Here is a 13,159-nt window from a genome sequence, read left to right on the forward strand (position 1 = left end):
ATAGCTCTGCTGTGCGCGAATGCACACGCGTCGCGTGCAGCTTAGAGGGAACAGAAACAGTTTGGCGCGTCAGTCAGTTCGAAACAGGCGCTGTATTGGTCACGTGACTTTTCCGTAGCAATACACACATTGACACGGGTTTCGCTCTATGAGATCGACACATGCGCCGACGCATCGGTGTTGCCGGACCCATCACTATCTTTAGCCCACCGGTTAGAGGAATCCAGCGGTCGTCCTTGTTTGCCAGTCAGTTACTAAACCAGTTCTGTCCTTCGTTTCCGAGCCTACCTGTCCCCCCTCTGACTCTGTCTGCCTGCCTCCTGTATTTGGACCCGGACTGAAACCCGACCTCGCTCTTGGATAACCCTTTTGGATTATTAGTGAACCTCTGCTCTCTCGGACCCGACCTTGTTCTGAATCAAGGATCACGAACCCGGAAAGCCCTGTTCGGTCTGCCTGCCGTTGCCCCAAAGCCCCACTGGCCCCGAATCTGTCAGCTCCGGCCCTGTGCTTCGATCACGAGCAGACGCTGTGAGCTCCCGACTTCCATATCTCAGGAGCCCCAGCCCAAACGCTGACGCATGCTGCAAGTAAGGCAAGGCAAGGCAAATTTATTTATATAGCACAATTCAGTAAAAGGACAATGCAAAGTGCTTTACATGATTAAAATATAGCAAAATAAAACAGAATAAAAGCAAGTAGGAAAAATGTAGGTAGAAAATAGAACAAAAAAGTGGTGATTCAGTTAACTAGAACTGTTGAAGGCAATTCTAAACAAATATTTTTAATCTTGATTTAAAGGAACTCAGGCTTTCCACACCTTTACAATTTTCTTTAAGTTTGTTCCAGATAAGCGGAGCATAGGAACTAAATGCTGCTTCTCCGTGTCTGGTTCTGGTTCTGGTTCTGGTTCTGCAGAGCAGGCTGGAGCCAGAAGACCTGAGTGGTCTGGAGGGTTGATGCCCTGATAACAAGTCTGTGATGTATTTAGGTGCTAAGCCATTCAGGGATTTATAGACTAACAGAAGTATTTTAAAGTCTATTCTCTGAGATATAGGGAGCCAGTGTAAGGACTTTAGAACTGGGGTGATGTGCTCTACTTTCTTAGTCTTAGTGAGGACGCGGGCAGCAGCGTTCTGGATCAGCTGCAGCTGTCTGATCCACTTTTTAGGCAGACCTGTGAAAACACCGTTGCAGTAATCAATTCTACTAAATATAAACGCATGGATTAGTTTTTCCAGATCCTGCTGATACATCAGTCCTTTAATCCTAGAAATGTTCTTCAGGTGATAGAAAGCCGACCTTGTAACTGTCTTTAGATGCTTTTGGAGGTTCAGGTCTGAGTCCATCACTACTCCCAGATTTCGGGCCTGATTGGTGGTTTTTAGCTGAAGCGACTGAAGCTGTGTGCTAACTTTTGATCTCTCCTCTATTGGTCCAAATTATATTACTTCAGTTTTGTTTTTATTCAACTGAAGAAAATTTTGGCACATCCATGTATTGATTTCTTCTAGGCATTTACTCAGTGCCTGAATTGGTTCATAGTCACCTGGTGACATGGTGATGTAGAGCTGTGTGTCGTCTGCATAGTTATGGTAGCTGATGTTGTTTTTTATTATCTGGGCTAAAGGGAGCATGTAGATATTGAAAAGGAGGGGACCCAGGATGGACCCTTGGGGAACCCCACATGTGATTTTTGTCATCTCTGATGTAAAGTTACCTACTGATACAAAAAAGTCCTTTAAGTAGGATTTAAACCAGTTGAGAGCTGTACCAGAGAGGCCGACCCAGTTCTCCAGGCGTTCTAACAGGATGGAGTGATCAACAGTATCAAATGCTGCACTGAGGTCCAATAGAACCAACACGGTGGTTCTTCCACAGTCTGTATTTATATGGATGTCATTAAACACCTTGTTAAGGGCGGTCTCTGTACTGTGGTGAGGAAACCTGACTGGAAAACATCAAAGCGGCTGGTCGCTGTTAAGAAGGTGTTTAATTGTTGAAATACAGCTTTTTCAATAATCTTACTGATAAAGGAGGTTTGAGATGGGCCTGTAGTTCTGGAGTAGAAGTTTGTCTAAATTGTTCTTTTTCAGCAGTGGTTTGATAATTGCTGTTTTTAGGGACTGGGGGAAAACACCTGACAGAAGGGACGCGTTTATTATCTGAGTCAAATCAGACGCTATGACAGGTAAAACTTTTTTAAAGAAAGCTGTGGGTAGAACATCAAGGCAGCTGGAGGAGGAACTTAGCTGCTGAATGATCTGCTCTAAGCTTTTGGAGTTTATTTGGCTGAATTGGGACATTTTGTCAGGATAAGTTCCAGCTGAATACGGCTTTGGTTCTAGAGTTGGTGTGGATGTACAAACTGATCCTCTAATTTTTAGGATTTTCTCAGTAAAGAAGTTAGCAAATTCATTGGTAGTCAAGCTAAGTCTCCTTCTCCAATAAACAATACTTTCACGTCACTGACCTTGTCTCGGTTGATTACAGGGTCCAGTCCAGATACATTACAATTTTAACTTGATAATGTGAGTTAAATTAATCCAGAAATGTGTGCTGGTTAATATGGGCGAGGACAGTTTTTTCTGCTTTTATAATTTGGTTTAACTTGCAGTATTAAGTTTAAACAACTTACAATTCAAGATCAAAAACATTTTAGAATTATAAAAACAATGTTTAAATAACTTTTCCTTTGCTGTTTAATCAATTTGATTATGTTTAGTTTCTAAATTTAAACCAAGATCACTTTCTAAGGACTTTACTTGTATTTTCAAGGCAGCAGGTGAATTTTCGTCTTCAATTAATGCCCCTTCAAATGCTGTAGAGGGCGCTGTCCTCCTGGAAAAAGTGATGAAGAGGAGGTTAAAGCTGCTGCACTCAGGGCATCAGCCTGATGAAGATTGAGCGATCACTGCTCATTCCATACATAGAAGGGAAAAACAAATATAGAAATGAGAGAATACATAATAAATTAAATGAATAGTAAATGAAAGGTGTGTTATTAGAAAGACATTAAAGAGATTATTAAATTGAAGCGATTCTAAAGTTGTTTTTTTTTTTTGGGGTCCAAAAAACTAATTTCACTTTTAGAAAATAGCAGGAAGCAGAGCCGGCCCGAGCCTCTTGGGGGCCCTAAGCAGAATTTGATTTTGGGGGGCCCCCCCTCCCACCATGCAGAATCACCTATACTAGCACATTACTGACACAAATGTCACACTATAATGTTATAGAGAATATTATAAATGAATACACTATGCTAATGTATTATTACAAAATAAATAAATAAACAATACTTACAATACTTTCTTTTATTAAACCTTTTGAATACAAACATATTAAACAAAAATGCAAAATGTGCATTAAATGTGCAATATTTTAAATAAAACCAAAATAAACAAAATAAAATAGTCAAAAATAGAATGTTACAAAACAGATACTTAATAAGGAAAGCAAAGATAATAGCAAGGGTTCAACAATGAATTGTACAACAATGCCTCAAAATCTTTCCTTCCTAGCTTTTCTGGATGTAAAATCACTGATGACATCATTGTATGGTATTGCTTGGCCAACTTTGTTATTAATACTAATGACTGCAAGTCCACTTAGTCTTTCCTGGGCCATTGATGATCTCAAGTATGATTTTATCAATTTGAGCTTGGAGAAGCTCCTCTCTGCTGAGGCAACTGTCACAGGCAGAGTGCAGGCTATCCTGAGAGCTGCCCAAAGATTTGGGTAAAGCTCACACATCTCATTTTGTGACAGGTATGTGAGAAGCTCAAAGGTCTTCATAGTTTGGGGAAGTTCAGGAAGACTCTCTATCTCTGATGCCAGTGCGCTACCATCAATATCAGCTTCCTCTCCACAAGAGAGTTTTTCCCCAACAAGCTCACATTGTTCCCTCCGGACCTTTTGATCTAGCTCCCTAAAACTGAGCAGCACTCCAAAGTTATCTTTAACCTCACTTAGAAACTTAAATCTATCCTTCAATGACTGAATGCTACAATCCACTACAGCATTAAAAACAACACTTGCAGCCTCTTCATAGCATCCACTATAGGCTCATCTGCAGCCTCATAGGCAAAGTGCCTTTTTGTAGAACGCAACCGCTTCTCTTTCAGCACTGCTCCTGTGTTCATCCGCTCAGAAATGTCTTTAGCAGATGTCTGTGCATCACAGAAGTCTGTTTTTCGGTAACTGATAAGTTCGCCTTTGTTCTTTTTTAGAAAGTTAACCGCTACATAAAGCTGCATGGTGGTTGACTGTAAAAGCTTGCTTGTGATGTTAATTTTAGAGAAAATGTCACACCAGACAACACAACAAATCTGGAGCTTAAATGAACCTCTCTCTAATGCTAGGGAGTTGGCTTCAGCAGCCACTACAGGGTCAGTCGCTTTGCCTCTCACTTCTAGCAGGGCTTCTCTCACCTTCTCTGACTGGTAACAAATTGTACACCTTCTCCACATTTCCAAAAAAAACCAAGAAGCATCCATTGATGCTTTATCGCATCTGAGACGGTCAGATTTAGTGTATGGGAACTGCAAGGCACATAAAAAGCTCTTGGATTCTTAACCAATAGCCTAGCCTGCACACCTTTGTTTTTTTCCCTTCATATTAGCCCCATTGTCATAGGACTGCCCCCGACAATCCAGAAAAGGGAAGTTCAATTCCTCAAGCCTGTTAAGGATTAGATTGGACAAACCCAGGCCAGTGGATTCTGGAGCTATCAGAAATCTTAAAAAGTGCTCTTTTATTTCTGCTGTTTGGCCCAGAGTGACTGTGCGCACCACAACATACATTTGTTCATGGTGACTAACATCATCTGTACAGTCTAAAATTATTGAATCATTTTTGCAGTCCTTGATTTCTGCCACCATTACCTCAGTTATTTTGTCACTGACACTCTATCAGCTCATTCTGGATAGTCTTACCCAGGTACGTGTTGTGCTGCATTCCACTATCAATTTGTCAGATGTGATCTTTTAACACCGGGTTAAAAATTTTGCCATCAGTTCCACCTCTTTAAGGAATTTCCCATTGTTGTCCTGATGCAAAGTATCGACAGAGCCCCTGAGTGCAAGATTCCTCTCTGCCAAAGACTGAATGATGCTAATCAGACGGATGAGAACATCCATCAAATTAGCCAGCTTGGCTTGATTTTTTTCCCCCATTAATTAATTGTCTGTATGTATAGTGGTAGTGAAAGCTTCATCCATCTGACTTCTTGGTGTCACTTATTGGCACTGGCCCTCTTCTTACCTGATCAGGCCTTTCTGAGTCTGACAGGAATGCTGACCATTCAACTGGATCAATTGGAGGAGCTGTTGATCTCTCTTGGTATCTGGAGCTTGTTGAGGGAGTGGATGGGAAATCTATAGCAGTGGGTCGAGATGTAGAATGACCTGTAGGGATATAAAAAAATATAATAATAAAATAACATAGCAGAATATTTTATAGTAAAGCCAACACAAAACAGAAACTTTTAGATTAACTGACCTGCCATGCCTGCTGAGGTTGAAACCGATGTATCAGTGAATGTAACTGCTCCTCGCTTTCAGTCGCTTGTGCAGTGGATGAACCTGCAATGATAAAACAAACAAATAAATAAATGAAAAGCTAAATGTGTCATGTCATATTAACAGTCTATGTAACCGTTTGCCATCAAGAAAACCCTCACCTGCTGTATCATCAGTGGAGGCACTGACACTCGATGAAACATTAGGGGCTGGTAGAGTTGGTTGTGCTCCAAAGTACTGAACAAATAGCATTGCATAAGTGCATAGTTGATTGAGCTGAATGAGTTTATTTTGCCATCATTACTTGCACAACAAGAAATTCCACACCACATCTAACAATTCATATTCTATTGGCAAATGAGGCATAATTGCAGTCTGGTGAAAACTTAACATGGTGATCTACTGCAGCCTATAAATATGAGGATAGCACTGCTACATCACTCACCACCATATTAATAAAACTGAAGCCTATTTTCATTTTTTTGGATTATATTTTCTTATAAAGATCAATACCATGTCTCACTAAAGGTTTTAGAGCAGAGAGCGCACGTGCTTTGCCTATGAAGCTACATTCACTTCAACACAAACAGCGATGCTAGCTAAGCTGTTTTCTCCAACTTAAACCGATATCTATCAATACGTGAAAGACACACCTACCTAGATAAATGTATATTAATAATGGGAGATATTTCACTGTTGATGGCGGGGATTTAGCTCTGGTGATGGATGTCTGATAAATACCACCACGAGTCATGACTAGCTAGCTGCTAGCTAGCTGCTACCTCAAGTCACGTGAGCACAATCTGTGCTGCTGCTGCACAAAACATACCATAAATCAGGGGTTCTCAACCTTTTGCAAGCTGGGCCCCCCCAAAGCTGGTTCGTTGCAGTTGGGGCCCCAGTGCCCCCCGCCCAGATCCCCCATCACCCCGCCCCGCCCCGCTCTACCTTGCATAGATAGATAGATAGCCCTAGGCTATTATTTTTAGGCCCACATTATTATTATTACCATCATCAGTAGCGGTAGGTAGGCCTATTATCATTTCTAGGCTATTGTTATAATTGGCAGTAGCACCAGACTTCTAATGTGAGCTTGCAGGCATTATTATTATTATTATTATTATGAGTAGTATAGGCCTATCACCATTACTAGGCTATTGCTATATAATTGTGAGGTTACATGCTTTTTTTTGTTATTATTATTATTATTATTATTATTATTATTATTATTATTATTATTATTATTATTATTATCAGTAGGCCTATCATCATTACTAGGCTATTGCTATAATTGGCAGTAGCACCCGACTTCTAATGTGAGCTTGCAGGCATTATTACTATTATTATTATTATTGTTATTATGAGTAGTATATGCCTATCATTATTACAAGGCTATTGCTATATAATTATGAGGTTACATGCTTTATTGTTGTTGTTATTATTATTATTATCATTATTATTATCATCAGTTGGCCTATTATCATTACTAGTCTAACTCTTGGACTGAACGAATTTTTTGCCAGATGCATTCAAATAGTCACCAGAGTAAAGAAATGTATATTATATGTGAATTATGTGCGCCGTTTGGAAGTAGTTTTGATAAAACTTGCTGTATAAGCGAAAGAGCACGAACGTTCTGCATTCGGGTTGTTCCGGAATGCGACGTCACAAACAGAACTAGTACCGGGCATCAGCCTGCAAATACTACGTCTTTTGCTACCGATTTGTTCAATTTTATTAATAACTCTTACTCTACGTACAAAAAAAAAATTAAAAAAATGTCTGATACATCTACAAACTCCACCTCAAGCATCGGCGACTCAGATAAGGAATATATATACGAAGAAACGGAGTTTGAACAAGGTGAACCTGAGGAGACTATATCCAACGCTGGCCAACACATAGAGTCCATGCTCCATTGTAAGTACCCCTCACAATCCTCGCTTGTGAAGTGTGAATTGCATAAAACACTTTTGTCACTGCTGGCAATCCAGTCCTTTTGCGTTTCTTTTACGAATGTATCCCATTTCTTTCGGACCTTTGAATCATTCGGCCAAGTATGTAGCGCTACTTTCTGGCCTACACTAGACCGCGGTGAAGTTGGCTTGACATGGACATTCAAGCTCCGCGGAGTCAGCGGAGCACTCTTGAGAAACAAAAATCAAATCAGATTTATTGACGGTCCCACCGCGTATGAAAGAAGGGAGCAGCTGAGACACGCAAGCCGAAATCGGAGTCCTTCAACCGGATCAACCGTGAGCTAGATCCCGCTGACTCCGCGGAGGTTGAATGTCCAATGTCAAGCTAACTTCACCGCGGTCTGCACTACAGCTGCTAACTACGGCGATTTTTTTAATATACATACATACATGTACAATGTATGCAAACCCTCTGGCATGAGTCTGTGAAAAGGATTAATAGGACAAAAACACCGAAATAATCCTTAGTGAACAATGTTTGTTTAAACCTACCGGGCGGCTCGTCCTCTTTGCTGAAGCGCTGTGTGTCTGCTGTGTGTCCGCTTTCTGATGTTAAACAAACATGTCTGAACGTCCATCCATCCATTTTCTGACCCGCTTAATCCCTCATGGGGTCGCGGGGGTTGCTGGTGTCTATGTCCCGATATAAAATAATTCTTAGCCGTCCAGTGGGTTCATGGTTCCATGCTCTCTCATGTGTATTGCCTGCCGTGTTTATAAGGCAGCTAAGCTACTAGCTATGTCAACCGTACAAGCCTTGGCCAGCATTTCACAGACTCCCTCCGTCCCTTCAGGCTTTTGCTGTATAAATCTGGCAATATGATACCATCAACCATCAACTTACTCTTAAAACGATCTTGTGATACGTTATCTAAAGAAGAAAAATATGCCGAGAACTCGTCAGCTTCCTTCCAGTCCGGCGCGCATGCGCGAAAAACCCGGATGAAAACCGCTTATCACCTGCATTTGCGCTCACTATCGACAAAACAATCAAATTTGTTCAAAACTTTTTTTTTTAAATCAGTCCAAACACATTTTAATTTTTATTCAGGAGTTATGTATATACAAAACTTTAACTTTTTATGAAAGTAGTTTAGTGATAAAAAAAAAGTGCAAATTTTTTTTTCCAGTTTTTTTCCACTCCCATCCTGTAGCCTACTCGCGCCCCCCCGGAAGAGTGTCGGCGCCCCCCCGGGGGGGCGCGCCCCACCGGTTGAGAACCACTGCCATAAATAATCATGCAAACAAACCTTTATCTTGCTCTTTTTTCTCCTCTTCTGTCCTTTTCTTTTTTCTTTTTTCGGCACCAGAGGGATACATCCTTTTTTGTGACATGGCTTAGGCTTATTTATTATCGTGACGTAAGCGCCCACGCGAATTGTCAATGCACGCGCGCGCGAGCAGCGACAGCCGTTGCGAGGTGTCTAGTGTATGCACATGAGCAGTTGTCGGTAAATCAGAATTTTCTTGTCTTAAATTATTTATTCATTCATTTATATTCATTCATTTCATCATTTATATCACTTGTTTAAGTTATTTAATTGTAAAAAATAAAGAAATAAAAAAACGATTGACCAGGGCCTGGTCAATCGTTTTTGGGGCCCCCTTGCCCCACATGAGCCAGTGATTCAACTGGGTCATGTCGTGTATTTCTTGGAACCCTTCAATGACTGAATAACAGATGAAGGAAGCAACATTTTTACCTTCATCTTTAAATAAAACCGTGCCAGATTTTGAAGAAACAAGTTCTCATCTGTATTTTCTGCATTACCATCAAACTGCTCTATGATGGCATCGTTTAAAGCTTCATTACATCTATCACCTGAATGACCCATCACAGTTGTAACATGTGAGCTCTCCTCACTATGACCTTCACTTTTATTGCTTTTCTGGACAATGCCTTCAAGCAGATTATGTTCTGTTCTTCTTTTGTGACATCTTGATAAATGTGATGTGAATGTAGACAAAGTCGTAAAGGTTCGGGTTCACTGTTTAAATGGACAACTTACACTTGTATCTTCGTTTAAATGAGTTTTTAAATGTGAAAAGAAACTAACTGAATCATCACAATATTCAACATGACAGGTAAAATCATTGTAGACTGAATTCATAGCTGCTTGTTGCTGCTTATGAAACCTGTATTAATGAGATTTGAAAGCATTGAAGTTTTTTAACACCATGCTGCAGGTATTTATTCCACATCTAAAACTGACATTTGGCAGGTTTCTGTGAAATTTAATGTGCCTCAAATATGAAAAAAAGAGTTTCAGTTTTATGTGTGTAAAACTGAGAGGTAATCATCCTGGTCCTGAAATTAAAGCTTATTTTAGTCCACGATGCACATTCAAAGAGTTCCAGAGTAAAAAATAATTCAGATTTTATATTTCTGCCACAACCTAAAACAAACCTATTGGATCATTTGAGATATACGTTTATTCAGTTGTTAAACTACCAGTAAAGTGTAGCAATAAAAGCACAGGTGAGGCTTCCTGAGGGAGGGAAAAAAGCACAAATCTGTTTTTTTACTCCAGCTAAAGAAAACTCATGCTGGGGCTAAATCTCACAGCAGAAAATGGAAATAATTTAAAACAATTAGGGGGAACATTGAGCAGCACTCTGGCTGCTATTGAAGCTGAGTTTGTTCTGAACTTAGCAGAAGAAGAAAATATGAGCTTTTATCTGGCTCTGAAATGGCAGGTACAGAAATAAACAAGTAGTGGTTGTTAAATAGTTAAATAGTTGTTGTTCAGAGGGACAGAGGACAATAAGCGCACTTTATCAGGAGGTTTTCTTCCTCCTTCAGGCAGAGAGCTGCTGTGATTGGTGGAGGAGAAACAGGTTTTTATCCTGATGCTGCAGTAAGAGCAGAGCTGAGCTGCTCCCCTAAAACCTTTCTGTCATTATTCATGAAATCAGAGCAAATTAAGAACAGATAACACAACAAAGTAGCAGCAGAACCACTCTTTATTCATCCAGGATGTTTCCTTCAATCATTTCCAGGTGAGAATTAGTGAAGTGAAACAAAAACTGGAGGAAAAGGAATCAATTGGCCTAAGAGGATGAAAGAAACCATAAATATTACTAAACTATAATAACAGTAAATATAAATACAAACACTGTATCAGCTGAAGGCCTTAGTCCTTTGTGAAATTAATGACAATGACGATTACAAAACCAGGGAAAAGGGAGAGTTTGGTTCTTTAGATGAGACAGTGGTTGAACAAAGCTTCTGAGTTCTAGAGCAACTTTCATCAGACACAACGAGCAAACTCTGTTCCTGCAGGGATTACTCAGGCTGCTACCAATAAAAACAACCACATAAAGCATGTTTCTTTTTCATTTATAGCAGCTAAAAAACTCGGTTTAGAGGCAAAGGACTGCAGCATGTTCAGTATCGTTATTAGATGGAAGTAAATTAAATTTCTTCTGCTGTTGTATCAAACTTCAACTATTTCTGGGCGGGGCTAAGTCCCCATATTTCAGGATCCTAACAACCCTCTGGTGCAGCATTGATCACTACTGAAACACACACGTGTCTCTGAGACTACTTTCTTTTTCTAGGTTTTGTTTTCCTTTATACTTGAGCAACATTTGCTGCAATTATACCTCAAATCTTAGCTGATGGGGTTATAAAGTGAAACAATATCAACTGTTTGTCTGATCTTAAATTTTAGCAGCTTTTAAACAGAACTAAAAACAGCTGAACCCAAGGCTTCACAGAGAAAATAAACTCAAAGGAATGAAAATGACATTTATTTTCATTAGAAACAGAATCTATTCATCTACTCAGAATCCTTGTAGTGAAACATGAATGGTTCCTGCCAACAAACAGTAACAGCATCTCAAACATGACCAGCTTCAACAATCAGGGTTCAGTTCAGCGCCATCTGGTGGTGGTTTGTTGAATCGCAGGGGCAGCCTGGGGACCCATCAGTTCTGCTTTATTTCTAACATCTGTTTTCAGATGACTTTTAGCGCTCGCTTGGAATTAAATCACTGGTGTCATCCATCAGTATTCTGCAGAAATGCAACATCTGGTCCTGATGTTTTCCAGGTTGTCCTTTATGGAACTGATGGGGGAAAGATGGCGTCCTTTTAGGGTGCTGCTCTTCAGTCAATGCTCACATTGTTCCCTGTAGAATCCAGCGGGACATCAACAAAACCATTGGTCTGAGTCCAGGAGTCTCTGGCACCGTCCATAGTTCTGACAAGGATTATGTGTGCAGACAGGCGGCTTCCTGGAGACATGGATGGAAATCCTTCCACCACTAGTTGACCAGAAGCACCAACTCCATGAAGCAGTTCTGACACAAGTTGCCTTGTGTGCTGTGGTGAAACCAATCAGTTTCCAGCAGAACTGGTTGAGCACCACCGTTCCACAAAAAGCTGCAGAAGAACAAGTTGTGTCTGCCAATTATTTTAAAGCCACATTTAAACGTCTTTGTGAGGTTTTCCTGCAGAGATGGGCTGTCCACTGTCAGCTAGCGCTACAGATTGTGCTCTCTGGACTCAGCTCCTGAGTTTTATAGTAGCTGGTGAATATCTCAGCAGTCATTGGCTCCATCTAAATAGCCTTAAAGCTATAGTTGGTAATGATGGAGAGCTAGCATGATGTGAAAGTGGCGTCTCCTCTGAGATCTACCTCCTCCTCCCCTTCTGTCAGCGCTCCATTCAAAACCCCCAGCAGAAGCCAGCAGGGAAGAGGAGAGCTGACTCAACCATTTCAGCACATTTTGGAGCTCAACCAAAGAACCTCATGTCTGAATCAGCTGGAAGGAAACTTCTCCTTGTCCTCTTCTCTCTTCTTCTTCTGCTAACACGCTATTCATTCAGTTTTATTTATATAACGCCAATTAACAACACATGTCCAACAAACAAGTGGGAGAGCCTAGACCCACCCAGGCCCACCCATCAAGGACAAATACACTCATTTCTAAAAGATTTTACTTCATTTAGTTCCTTTTTGCAGTGAATATGGATGCATTGATACAGGATGGTCTATTTCTGGGATCATTTAGACATTAAACTATATTTTAATCAGTCAAACTTTATTTATTGAGCATTTTTCAAACAATAAAACTGCTTATACAGAAATGGAAATAAGACTTTTCAGGGTTGAGGCGGTCATGCAGTCACGCCGCTGCAGTACTGTGGAAGGTATGTTTATTTAAATAAAAGGTAACTTGATAACTGCTACAATTATGATGTCATCTTGGTAATATTTCTCTCAATAAGCAGCAGTGTAACTTCAAGTGCCTCTGTTGTGCTTTGCTATCATGCTCTGCTTAGCAGCCAAGGTTAGGGCAGTTAGAAGGCCAAGTTTTTTCAGCTCACTGCTGTGAAAATGCTCATGTTAGGCCTCTTTCTAAAAGCTGACATCTCACTAAATTCAGACGCTTCATGGATTTAAAAGTTGCTTTTGATGGGAGTCAGAATAGAAAATTAAGCTTTTAGAAGATTTTGCTGTTAATTTAGACTTATGTTACGGTTACTGTACTGTCCACAGAGGTGGGCAGTAACTAGTTACATTTACTCAGTTATATTTACTTTAGGAACTTTTTGGACAAAATGTACTTTTAGGAATAGTTACTTTGTCCGTAAAAACTTTTTTTCAGCATTCACATTTTCCTATATACACATACATTTTTAACACAAAAATAAAAC

The sequence above is a fragment of the Fundulus heteroclitus genome, unplaced genomic scaffold (assembly GCF_011125445.2).
Source record: "Fundulus heteroclitus isolate FHET01 unplaced genomic scaffold, MU-UCD_Fhet_4.1 scaffold_42, whole genome shotgun sequence".
Lineage (NCBI taxonomy): Eukaryota > Metazoa > Chordata > Actinopteri > Cyprinodontiformes > Fundulidae > Fundulus > Fundulus heteroclitus.